The sequence below is a fragment of the Sinocyclocheilus grahami genome, unplaced genomic scaffold (genome assembly GCF_001515645.1).
Source record: "Sinocyclocheilus grahami isolate Dianchi unplaced genomic scaffold, SAMN03320097.WGS_v1.1 scaffold86.1, whole genome shotgun sequence".
Taxonomy (NCBI): domain Eukaryota; kingdom Metazoa; phylum Chordata; class Actinopteri; order Cypriniformes; family Cyprinidae; genus Sinocyclocheilus; species Sinocyclocheilus grahami.
The window spans coordinates 366607-379763 of NW_015505265.1; the positions used below are offsets into that span (position 1 = coordinate 366607).

General features: G+C 33.5%; 1 protein-coding gene across 1 annotated transcript in view; it reads right to left on the minus strand.

Annotated features, from left to right (window-relative positions):
- The window catches only part of LOC107586869 (uncharacterized), an 83028-nt gene that overhangs the window by 3744 nt on the left and 66127 nt on the right, over window positions 1-13157 (minus strand). The gene's annotated exons all lie outside the window — the stretch shown is intronic.

Below are 13157 nucleotides of genomic sequence, written 5' to 3' on the forward strand. Positions count from 1 at the left end.
ACACATCACCACATGTTGTTCAGGAGGGTTTCAAGAAAAATCCTCCTCACTCATCCAAAAACTCTAGCATATTCAGTTGTCAGACATGACTGAAACTTCAAACGGGACTGGCTTCTATGGTCAGAGGAAACTAAAAAAAAATAGAGCTTTTTGGCAGCAAACCCACCAGATGGGGTTTGTGCAACAAGGATAAAAAGTACCCCATGCCCACAGTTAAATATACTGCTGGATCTTTATGCAGAAGCGGTTAATATGTTCTCCGTCTGTGCCTATCCTTCCGACGGGTGAATATCCACAAGGCTGCAGTCCAGATGGCATCGCAGGCCATGTACTCTGAGCTTGCGTGGGCAACTTGCCAGTCGTTTTCACACACATCTTCAACCTTTCCCTCTCTCTGTCTGTGGTTCCCTCATGCTTTAAAAAATCCATCATTGTGCCCATACCAAAGAAAACTAAAATCATGTGTTTGAACGACACCCATCTTCAGCAAATGTTTTGAGAATCTCATCAGAGACTACAGAATGTGAGAATCAGTGAAAATGAAAATGAGGCAAAGTCTTCAAAGTTTTTTTTTTTAATCAAATGTAATGTACTGTCCCAGTCACATGTTCAGAAAAAGAAAAAAAAAATGAAGAGTTCAGATGCAAAAGCCTCTAAGTGCCGTCTGAAATTTTCATCTAAAATGAGCATTTTTATCAGGCTCCTATATTTATGTTCAGTTACTTCACTTTAATGGAATAGAAAAGGACCTATACATTGCCATTAAAGTAAAATTACTGAACCTAAACAGGAGCCTGATAAAAATGCAAATTTTAGAAGAAAATTTCAGATGGCACTTAGAGACTTTTGTATCTGAACTCTTCAAATTTAAACCTGACTGACTCTGCTAGAAATCGTATAATGGGCCGTGGTTGAATCTTCCATCAGGACAAAAATACAAAAAAAACCCCCATCAAAATCAACACACAAAATGTGTCTCAGAGCACAAAATGAAGCTTCTGCAAAGCCATCCCAGTTCCCTGACTTGAACTCTATAGAAAAACGGTGAGGTGAACTGAAGAGAAGAAGCACCAACATGAAGCTGGGAATCTGAACGATCTGGAGAGATTCTGTATGAAGGAATGGTCTCTGATCTCTCGTCAGGTGCTCTCCAAACTCATCAGGCATTATAGGAGAAAACTCAGAGCTGTTATCTTGGGAAAAGGACATTGCAATAACTGGGTGCCAATAATTGTGGCCAACATGAAATAGAGAAAAAAACATTAATTTCATAATGAGACCCCCCCACGTTCCATTGTTTTACTTCAATGATAGGTTAGAATTTTGTAAATTTTTTAATGAAAGATCAAAAGTATAAACTATGCAGATATATTTGCACAGCCACCTTTGCTCATATTTACCAAGGGTGCCAATATTAATGAAGGGCACTGTATACACACACAAATTTGAATTTTCTATTGTTTTTGAAAGAGCATTCAGTTCATCAAAAATATAGTAAAACATACAGTAAAAACAGTAATATTGTGAAATATTATTACAGATTAAAATAACTGTTTAATATCTAAATATATTTTAAAATGTAATTTATTCTTGTGATGAAACGCTTTTTTTAATTGATTTTGCTGATTTGATTGATTTTTTTTTGTAACAGTGTAAAATGCTTTAATGTCACTTTTGATCAATTGAATGCCTCCTTGCTGAATAAAAGTATATATTTCTCCACCAAAAAATCTTACTAACCCCAAAATTGTGAACCATATATAAAGTCAGGATGCTCAAACGAAAAAGGAAACAAAGCTTTCATAGCGACTTCAAGGACTGTCCTTGGGCTATGGCAAAAACATTTAGGCCATAATAAATATGGAATATAATTCTGAGAAAATCTGCAAATACACACTTACGCCCCTAGACACCCAGTTAATGTGAAAGGAAAGACTCATATTTGTCAAAAAAAATAAGTCACCTTCATGTCAGTATTGCACAGTTATTTCACACTACATGAATATTGTAAGTTATAAAGATACAAACATTCCATGTGGTCTTTGGTCATATTAAACTGATTGCACATTCACAAGACATACATTCCCTGTAAGATCTGTTGCATAAAGCAGTGGTCATTTTAGAATGCTTTTCAAGTAGCAGCAAAAGAGCAATACTGACGTGAAGCGTACACAAAAATCAACTTACAATTGATTCCAACAGAATTTGATGATAGCATTTAACAACATCCAGACTCCAGCATGTGGCTAAGCTAACAATGTGATACTTGAATAAAACATTCAATAGTTTTATATAATATTTGATCTTAAATTTGAAAACTATTTTTGTTGATACTTTTTAGAAATTCTGGAAAATATCAGTAAAACATTTAACACACGGTTAATAACCAATAAATAGCTGATATTATAAGTCCATACTACTTAAAAACACATTAGAAATAAAACGTTGAAAATTCAGCTAATACAATTTTGTTGCAAAATGTAAAATATAATATCACAAAGCTCAATATATAAAGTTGGGTATATACTGTATATCTATACATACAGTATACTAACGTAAAGCAATGTATACTGTACAGCAAATATCAACTGCTTGATTGTTTATATTGTCACAAAATGTCAACTATATTATCGCCCAGCTCTTTATATAAAGTTGGACATACAGTAAAAGTATACTGACGTATAGTATATAGCAAAACTCAACTGCTTAATTATTTAAGTCTTTGCAAAATGTAAACTATATTTAAAATTATTTACTCCACTACATCCACAATTGATGTATTTATTCACAGCTCATTGGAATGTGTCCTGGAAATGCTTTGTATGTTATATATGTATACAGTACATGCTGTCTTAGGATTTAGGCAAAAGAAGGTATCTCAGAAAGCAGCTAGATGTTGCTCATACAATCTCAGCTGGATAAAATGACTTCAGTCAGTTCTTGTGAAGCTGAAGGCCAATGCCTCAGTGGCTCCCATCACACTTGTTAGTAAATTACTCAACATTTAGCAAACGCTTTCATCCAAAAAAAAAAAAGACTAATTGCAGAAACAGCCCTCCTGGAGCCACTAAGAGCTTTGCTTAAATGCACAAAGACGACAGAATAGAAATGTGAAGTATTAACAAGATTTTTGTGAAATCTTTTGAAAAAAAGAGTGATGTTTGCCCAGGCAAAACTAGCAGCCATTCATGTCCATAAAGTTACACTTTAAATTTAATATTTTACTACTAATCAAATTAACTGTATCATTTTTAGGGGGAACATAAAGTTAAAAATAAATATAAAAAAATACAAATTAAAAAAATAGATTCAAAAATAAATTCATAAAAAGTAATAATTAATAACAAAAAATAATAAAAAGTAAATTCTTGAAAAGAACATCTATTATTTTTTTACAAATATTTTTATTTATTAATAACTAATAACTAATTACTATAAATAATAAAAAATATTATTTATAAATAACTTTATTTCAACTAATTGCCAAGGCAACATTTCTCAATTTTCTCTCTATAGTTTAAGTAACTTAAACCAAATAAATAAAAACTTAATAAAAAGACATAAAAAAACAAAAAAAAATTAAAATAACAAAAACACATAAAAAAATGTAACAAAAAAAACAAAAACACTAGAATAGTATTTCAGTGGTACTAAAATAACACTGTTGCAACCAACCTGCAGGGGAAAAGTCAATAGATAAATAGAACAAATTATGAGAAGACAAAGATAATTCATGGATTCAGTTTCATTTTTAAAAACATCTTGACGAGCTAGATTAAAAGATTTTCCTTTTTTATCATGGACACTCTTATTTGTCAATGACTGATTAGCAAGAATAACATTAATAGTTATAAAGCATCACTAAATGATAACTAATAACTCTCCAGTTACTATCATTGTTTGACTGAAACTTTACTCTAACACCTTTAATCCTTAACTCAATGGACGATTACCGCATTCATCTCACATGAAAGGAACTTGGTGCCGAACTTAATGAGGCAAAACTGTATTTCTTCCAGACCCAAATACACAATGTGAGGATCATAGCACCCTGTGATCTGACCTTTTTTGTGGTTCCTGTATAATGAGACGGTGTGACAGCCGCATGCGCTCCCAGCACAGTCAAACAGTTTTGGGGAGTTAAGTGACCCCCCCACCCATAATGCACCAGTCTTTTCCTCTGGCCTTAGGATACAGTTACCCACAGAGAAGATCTGAGTGCACAGACAGGTAGAAGCAAGCATGGGTAATCAGGTGGAAGAAATGGGGTGATCAGTGACATTTACACATCAAACACACACAAACATTTCAGTGAACTCTGGCACAAGCTGTCCACACACACACACACTTGTACGCGCATACACACATCACACAGATTCACGCAGCGGAGACAGGGTGATCAGTGACATTTCAATAAAGTGGAGGCAGAAGATTCTCAAGGGAACGGGAAACAACACACACACACACAAACACACACCACTTTAAAAGTGCCTTGCGACCAGGAAATCTCTCTGTGAAGGACTATAGCTTGCTCAAAAGAACTTAAAGCAGGAAGAGTACAATTTGTGAAACGGAAAGTACAAACATTATTGATAGAATCATCAGCCTGTGTTACCTGAACTGTGCAAACTCCAGGGCTTATATAAGACATGAGAAACGTTATTTGCCAAATAAAGACACAATGTCTAACATTCAAACACACATTTATTCTAGTGATGCACCGAAATTAAAATAAAAAATTGACCAAAGTCTAATATCCTGGAGTTTGAACATGCAGTTTAATTTATTTTTAATTTAATTTATTCAGTTATTGTTTTCATTACATTTAATTAAAGAAATAAAAATGCATTTTCAAAGTCCAGAAATTTTAATTAAAGCATTTTTTAATTTTTTAATTAAACATGTTTTAAAAGTAATTTATTCAATTATTATTTTATTACATTTAATCAAAAATTAATAAATAAAACTGCATTTTAAACTCCAGAATTTTAATTAAAATATGTTTTAATTAAATGTAATAAAAAATAATGTAATAAATTATTTTAAACAAAAAATAAACAAAGCTGCATTTTCAAACTCTAAAATATTTTATTAAAATATTTTGAAATTAAATGTAATTAAAATAATAATTGAATAAATTACTTGAAACTAAAATAAATGAAGCTGCATCTTGAAACTCAATTTTTTTTATTACATTTATTATTCAATTTAATTATTCAATTATGATTTTCATTACATTTAATTAAAATATTTTATACTCTATTTATCTTTTTGTAATATTGTATAATCTAGCTAGCTAGCTAGCTAATATTATATATTTATATAATAAAAATGTTTATAAAATTATTTATAATATTTTACACCAGTACATTTTTTTCCTCAAATGATGTACCTTACAATAACATAGACTCCAAACATTTTAAAATGTTAATATAATATATTACCAACCAGCCACAAACATACTAAATGTATACTATTTAAGAAAATAGAATTGCATTCTGAATTATGCAGTTCTGTTTAATGCAGTCCGTTCCGTACTTTAGCATGAAGCTGAGATATGGCTTCAGTATTTCAGATTTGATCAGTTTCACATTCAAGCATCAATGCCAAAAATGACATATTAGAATAGAAATCAAATTGAAGAAGACAGATGTGTGAGATCTTTAATATTGGGTGTTATACTACAAAAGAAAAGAAAGGAAAAGAACAGACTGAGCTTTTTTGCACCTTCATGCTTTTCACACTTTTAGTTATAGTGAAATAAATGAACTTTTCCACGACATTTATTGAGATGCACCTGTACTTTCAGTTGGTTTTTTCGGCAGTTCACTGATGTACATTTTACACTGGATTTGTTGGATATATGGATTTAAAGTTAAATTATGTAAAATACCTCAAATAAATAGTAATTCATAGAAATTGTATGTATCCAGTGTTATAAATTGCCAAGGTAAATTGTAAACTGTAGTACAGTATGGTTTTAAAATCAATATTAAATTAAAATTTAAGCATAGTGACTGCATCTCCGATGCATCTGAGCACATATTTCAGTCAATTTCAAATCTTTTTATACACACATATAGCTGCAGGCACACACTGTGACTCTGCAGGATTTCATTTTTCTTTACAAAGTGGTCAGTTGTCACCTGCCACCAACAGTTTTCTTCAATCTCAAATGGCTTGTGGTATAAAGAAACAGAGAGTGTCCCTTATTTTTCTCTGCTGAAGTTTACATCTCTACCTTTAGGAAAAATGTGAACGTAAAAACATGGTATATTTTTAAGAATTTCACTAGAAACTGTTTACATTGAAGGAGGGACTTGGACCCTTAAACAACCACATAGTAAAAATGCTTAGCAAAGCAAAAAGCACTTTGAACATCCTGCCAGACACATGCCTGTATTGGCTAGTTTAAGGAACAAAGACAAAGTAAAAAGCCGTATAGAAGCAGATTAAATTGTTTTAAATATCCCATCACCCTTTTGTGTTCACGTAGACATGTTTAGTTACAGCTGAGAGAATTAGTTATTCTTCAGAGGTCAAATAGAACAAATGCACAATAATTACTGTTTGCCGCTAGATAAGGGGGTTAGCGAAGCATTCAGCACATTTTTGTTTGCTTATAATCAAATTAGAGTTCAAAAGCATGCAAAATCTGACAGCTCTGAAAACGAAGTACTAAACTAACACTGAATGAAGAGAGAGCAAACAAAAATAAATAGAAAGCTGAAAGAAAAGACATACACAAACACTCACTCATACAAACACGGTCAGGCACGCTAAATGCCTAAAATTTTTTAATGTATAATGGGATGACCCTCATTCTATTGTCATATAGTCACTGCTTGACTAATGGTTTCTTACAGTCCGTACATTCCAGGAAAAATATTTTCTTGCTCACAGGTTGATCTTTTATAGCTAGAGTTCATATTGAAATGTCAGATTTTTATTTAAACTTTGATATCTTGGCAAACCTAAGCACATGGTTGAGATATTTTTCTGAAAAAAAATGAGATTGTTCTGATCTTGCTCTCATGAGAAAAATGTGAGATGCAACCAAAATTGTATATCTAAATACTTGTATGCATGCTAATTTTCATTATTTTTACTTTTAGATTGCCATTATTTAACAGCTCAGCTAATCGTGTAAAAAAACACTAATAATTTAATAGTGTCACGAATTCGGTCCATGGACTTCCGTTTATTCACCACCAGAGGTCACCTTTTCCTTTACATTGACTCTCGCACAACACAAACTGTTGCATAGCACCCCGGACTACATATCCCATCATACACTGCACTGCTTGCACTCATTGCACACAGCTGTTTCTTATCACCTCAATCACTATATAATACCCACTCAAACCACCATTCTCGTCTGAGTATTGTTTAGCCTGAACCCCTTTCTGAGTCTCCGTGTTTTCCTTGTTTTGCCTTGCCTGTTTTTGCAGTTTCTGATCTTTGCCTGTTTTCCTGGATTTCTCCCTCTCGTCTCGCCCCTGTGATTCTGTCTGCCGATCGGTGACCTACGCTAGCCCTAGGACTATTCTTGTGTTTTTGCCCGCCATATACCTGTTTGCCATTGTTCGACCCTGCCTGTTATACCACATCTCTTTAAATAAAGCTTGCAGATGGATCCACACGTCTCACGTCTCGTCAGCCCCGTTACAAATAGCACTGTTAAATGATATATAAAATCTAAAAATAAATATCTATTTTTCATATTATAATGTTGTAATGCTTAAATTAAATTGCTGTCTAAAAATAGCTTCTAGTTTTTAGTATTTTCATTTATTTATTTATTTATAAAAAATAGTATAAGATTTAAAATGGTAATATCAGAGAAAGACAGAGAGAGAGCTGTGATTAAATTTATTTTGGTACATCAAATTAAACTAACTGAAAATGAGAAATGCTGCATTGGCAACTAGCTGAAATAAAAAGTTTTTTTATATTTCACATAATTTTAAGCAAAAAGTCACCGCTCTCTATTTCCTCCAATGCTCTAGTAGAAACAGCTGAGATATTGAAGACAGCATTTGTGATAATTCTTTCCTGCAGTTTTTCTCCAACAAAATCCAAATCCAGGCTTAAACACGGCTCGACATAAGATTAAGTTATCAGAGAGTCTTGCAAACACATGCCCTCAAAAGCAGAAAAGTTCTCTTGACAGTCCTGCTGTTTCACAAGGACAGCATACCCCAGAAACATCTCTCTAGAAACACTCTTTCAAGTAAAACGGGTGATGAGCTCTATCTAAAGGAGTTACCATTTTCCAAAAGAGAAGTCTCTTGACATGCTGTATTAAGAGTATAACCGTTATATATTCCCACAGCACAGATCTCCAGCAAAGCTTTCAACGCTAAAGAAGGGGTGATTTTCTTTCTTTTAACCTTTTCTCAAGAGCATGTCAAAGACTTGATTCTCACTGATTCTTTCAAGACATTCACCAGGGTAACCTTGGTGTAGTTGTCTTGTCTTGACGTGATGGGCAGATGGACCTCTTTTCATTCATTATTCAGATCGGTTTAGATCAAAAAGCATTCACACCAAATGTATCCTGACGATCAAAACCCCACAAAAGGTAATCTACAGACAGGGAGCATATGGTAGGTAATTCTTTGATATGTAGCTGCAATGCAAAAAAAAGTTTTATAATTATAATTAAATTGTGATTTTCACAAGAACTCAATATTAGAATTATTAGATCACTGAATACTGCAATTGACCAAAGTATTCCAGGGGGCTGTGCAATAAATAGCCATATATACCAGGTTTTGATTGAATAAATAAGTTATATGCAGCTGCTACAAAGAGTCTCAAAAGAACATAAAGTACAGAACAGGTGCTGACTTTTGTGTGAGTGTGTGTGTGTGTACCAGGTGAAACATCTCTCTAGAAACACTCTTTCAAGTAAAACGGGTGATGAGCTCTATCTAAAGGAGTTACCATTTTCCAAAAGAGAAGTCTCTTGACATGCTGTATTAAGAGTATAACCGTTATATATTCCCACAGCACAGATCTCCAGCAAAGCTTTCAACGCTAAAGAAGGGGTGATTTTCTTTCTTTTAACCTTTTCTCAAGAGCATGTCAAAGACTTGATTCTCACTGATTCTTTCAAGACATTCACCAGGGTAACCTTGGTGTAGTTGTCTTGTCTTGACGTGATGGGCAGATGGACCTCTTTTCATTCATTATTCAGATCGGTTTAGATCAAAAAGCATTCACACCAAATGTATCCTGACGATCAAAACCCCACAAAAGGTAATCTACAGACAGGGAGCATATGGTAGGTAATTCTTTGATATGTAGCTGCAATGCAAAAAAAAGTTTTATAATTATAATTAAATTGTGATTTTCACAAGAACTCAATATTAGAATTATTAGATCACTGAATACTGCAATTGACCAAAGTATTCCAGGGGGCTGTGCAATAAATAGCCATATATACCAGGTTTTGATTGAATAAATAAGTTATATGCAGCTGCTACAAAGAGTCTCAAAAGAACATAAAGTACAGAACAGGTGCTGACTTTTGTGTGAGTGTGTGTGTGTGTACCAGGTATTCCCTACATTATGGAGACCAAATGTCCCCACAAGTAAAGTAATAGCAGTAAAGTTTGATCTTGTGGGGGCATTGTTTTGGTCCCCATGAGGAAACAAGCTTATAAATCATACAGAATTAATTTTTTTGAAAATCTAAAACTGCAGAAAGTTTTGTGTGATGGATCAGTGTTTTTGAAGCAGATGAACTTACAGTTTTGGTATTAATAGTAAATTAATTTACTAATTAGTAATTAGCAACTGCATTAATAACTGCATTAGTCTGCTATTAACGGCTCCAGCTTCCGTTACTAGGTCTAAAATTAAGTTTTGGAATTAGCAACGCTACATCAGGTCAACAATGAAAGTCAAATCACTTGTCAATGGGAAAAATCAATGACAGCTGTAAACCAGAGACAGAACTCTGCAAGTTTAAGAGAACAGAAAACATCTGTAGAAGAACAACCTCGACAGAACTTCTTACCTAAGATGGACAAAAGAAGTGTTAAATGTCAATGCTTTTATTTTTTTTGAAGAGGTTCTTTTGGAAGCCGTTTTCAAAAACCCCAGTTTTCAGTAGACTAGAAGGAAGTTATCTTTATGTTTTCAGAAATATTATATTAATGTGGATGGAGAATCAGATGCATGACTGTTCAGAGATTTCTAGCCTATCTTTATATGTTCAGTCTTTTTCTCCTCTTATTACATTTCCATTGAGAAGAATTCCACAGAGATAAACTTCATGGGAGGGGCATGGCTACTTGGATAAAGTCAAAGTAAGCAGGATTTGATTTGCAATTTTAAAAAGACTACAACTTAGTGTATGTGTATGTGGGTGCCAACACAGAGCTTCTCCCATGGGACACAGCACAGTACGTGACCTCATTAAAGGGAGACAATTTAATATTTGACAACATCCCCAGAGGACTTTGGGCAAAGCAAGACTTCCTGTCTCCCCAGATTGGCTCTGCTGTGGATGAGGCTGTATGTGAGTACCTGCATATGCGACAAGTACAATTATATCAACACTGCAGGAAGCAGAGCATTTTCCCACAAGTACAGACAAAAACATTCCTATCTGCCACAGTGCTGCTTTGATCCAACTGAAATAATTCATTTACTTCACACTATTCAGAAAACATCTCAAGATGATCATGATACATGTGTCCTTAAGGTTTTTTTTTTTTTTTTTTTAGTAGTCAAAACAATCTAAAGATCTAAACAAATCCATCATTAAGGCATTCTAACTTTAAATCATCGCTTCTGGCCAAAATACCAGTCCATAATCCACAATAATTCTTCCTCCAGTGAAAAAGCCCATCCATTGTTGTCCTCTCACCTCAAAATCCACCGACATATTTGTTTAGAACTTGCTTTGGACTGTTTTCGCTTGTAAATTGTGTTTGATCTGTGCATATTTTAGACAAGAAGACTTTTTCACTGGAGAAAGCAATATTATGGACAAAGGACTCAATGGTTATAAACACTTTAATGATGGATTTGTTTCTTACAAACACACAGGTTTTCACTTCACAAGATGTTAATTGATGGACTGGAGTCTGGATTACTTGTGGATTATTGTGATGTATTTATCAGCTGTTTTCATTCTCGTTCTGACGGCACCCATTCACTGCAGAGCATCCTCTGGTGAGCAAGTGATGTAATGCTAAATTTCTCCAAATATTTTCTGATGAAGAAACAAACTCATCTACATATTGGATGGCCTGAGGTTGAGTAGATTTTCATTTTTGGTTGAACTATTCCTTTAAAAAACTAATTTATCTTGTTTTAAGATGTTTCAATTGTTATTGGAAGACAAGACAAAAAAAAATGATTAAGAAAAATGATTTTTGCAGTGTAATTATTCATTACCAAGCACAACCTCCAGCGTCTTAAATGAATATAATGAATTGTGCAACCAACAAATTATGATGAACTGTTTTCATTAAGCAAAAGATTTTAAAAACTGTAAGTTTTGTAAAGCAGCCTTTTGACTACATAATGCATCTGTAAGTGTTATCCTGGATCTGTGTGCTTGTATGCGTATATAATGTGCCTGTTACAGGTCATGTCATCCCAGGAGACATTCCCGCTCCTGACTGATGCCGCCTCAGCTTCCTTTTAAAAACTATGTCTCATGCGCCACCACAGACCATTGCTTAGGTAAAAATTGCTTTTGGTGTGTTGGTGTGCTGTTCTGATTGATTTAAGTGTGTTTGACTTGAAAAGCTATAAAAAACTCATAATGCTCTCATATCTAGGGGAAAAAAATGGTATATGGTTTAATGGTATAAAAGTGATGTAATTTGTCTCCAAATTAAGTCGTTTTGCCACGCTGTGCTGCCAGTGGAGTTCACACTTAATCAAACCCAGACCACTTTCAGCATACCCAATATTGAACTGAGTGAATGCAAAAAGTTCTCTATCATACATACTAGTGGATTTTTCACATATATTTTTAAGCCCAGTCAAGCTGAATAAAAATGTGTAATTATAAACATTTTTAAACAGAATCTCCGATTAGTGTAGACAACATAAGGATGTTATAGCCTATCTGTTATACCTGTCTATGAAGCAGTTCTCTGTGAACACAGGCATCCGACACGTGAACACGCACAGAAAGCCGCTTCAGACAGCGCACCAGTAGCTTATTGAGTTCTGTTTCATGCTTCAGCAGACAAAATCACACAAAATTATGTCAAAAATGCCCATTTTTGGCGAGTGACCTAAATACTCCTAAATGACCGTAAAGAACGGGAGAAAATCAGACGTGTGTCAGATCCGCGTCATGTGCACCAGGTTTTAAAGTGACAGAGTTGCTTTTAAAGTGAAACCTGCTGCAATCTGGGTCATTGATATAAATCAAAGAGCAAAAGAAAAAATAAATCACTCACTGCTCTTCACTGATTAACTTCTGTTGCTAGAATAAAGATGAATATATCGTCAATTTATAGTTTATGAATATACAATTTATAGTTTATGTGAAAAATGTTTTAAGTTCACTTCAATTAAAAGTTGTTATATTTTTCAAAGCCTATTAAATGTTTAAAATGATGGCTTTCAATTATAATATAATGCTAATCAATGGTTAAAATTGAGGGAAAATGCATTTAATAGAGACATCGGTAGCAGTATTGGTGTCATTGATACTGGTCTTCTATGTAAAATATACCATCTTTGTGTTATTTCTACATTAATTGGGAGATTCAGTGTAAAAAGATGACATTATAAATATTTTATATTAATATGTGATTAATCACAATTACAGAAAAATGTGTGATTAATTAGTTCTTTTAATAGATTGACAGCTTTTATTTATGTGTGCGTGTGTGTGTGTGTGTGTGTGTGTGTGTGTGTGTGTGTGTGTGTGTGTGTGTGTGTGTATGTATATATATACAGTATATATATATATCTCCTGTTCTGTTGTGGTCATCATTACAAATAATAAATGTAATTACATTTTTATTTTAAAATATTTTATATGTAACATTTTTTATATTTTATAATACGTTCTATTTGATAAATTCCACTGAATGTGATAATGTTTATAAAGTCCACTTAATATGAGGCATCAGTATCAGGTATCAATGTGTGTAAGTGTGTGTGTATGTATG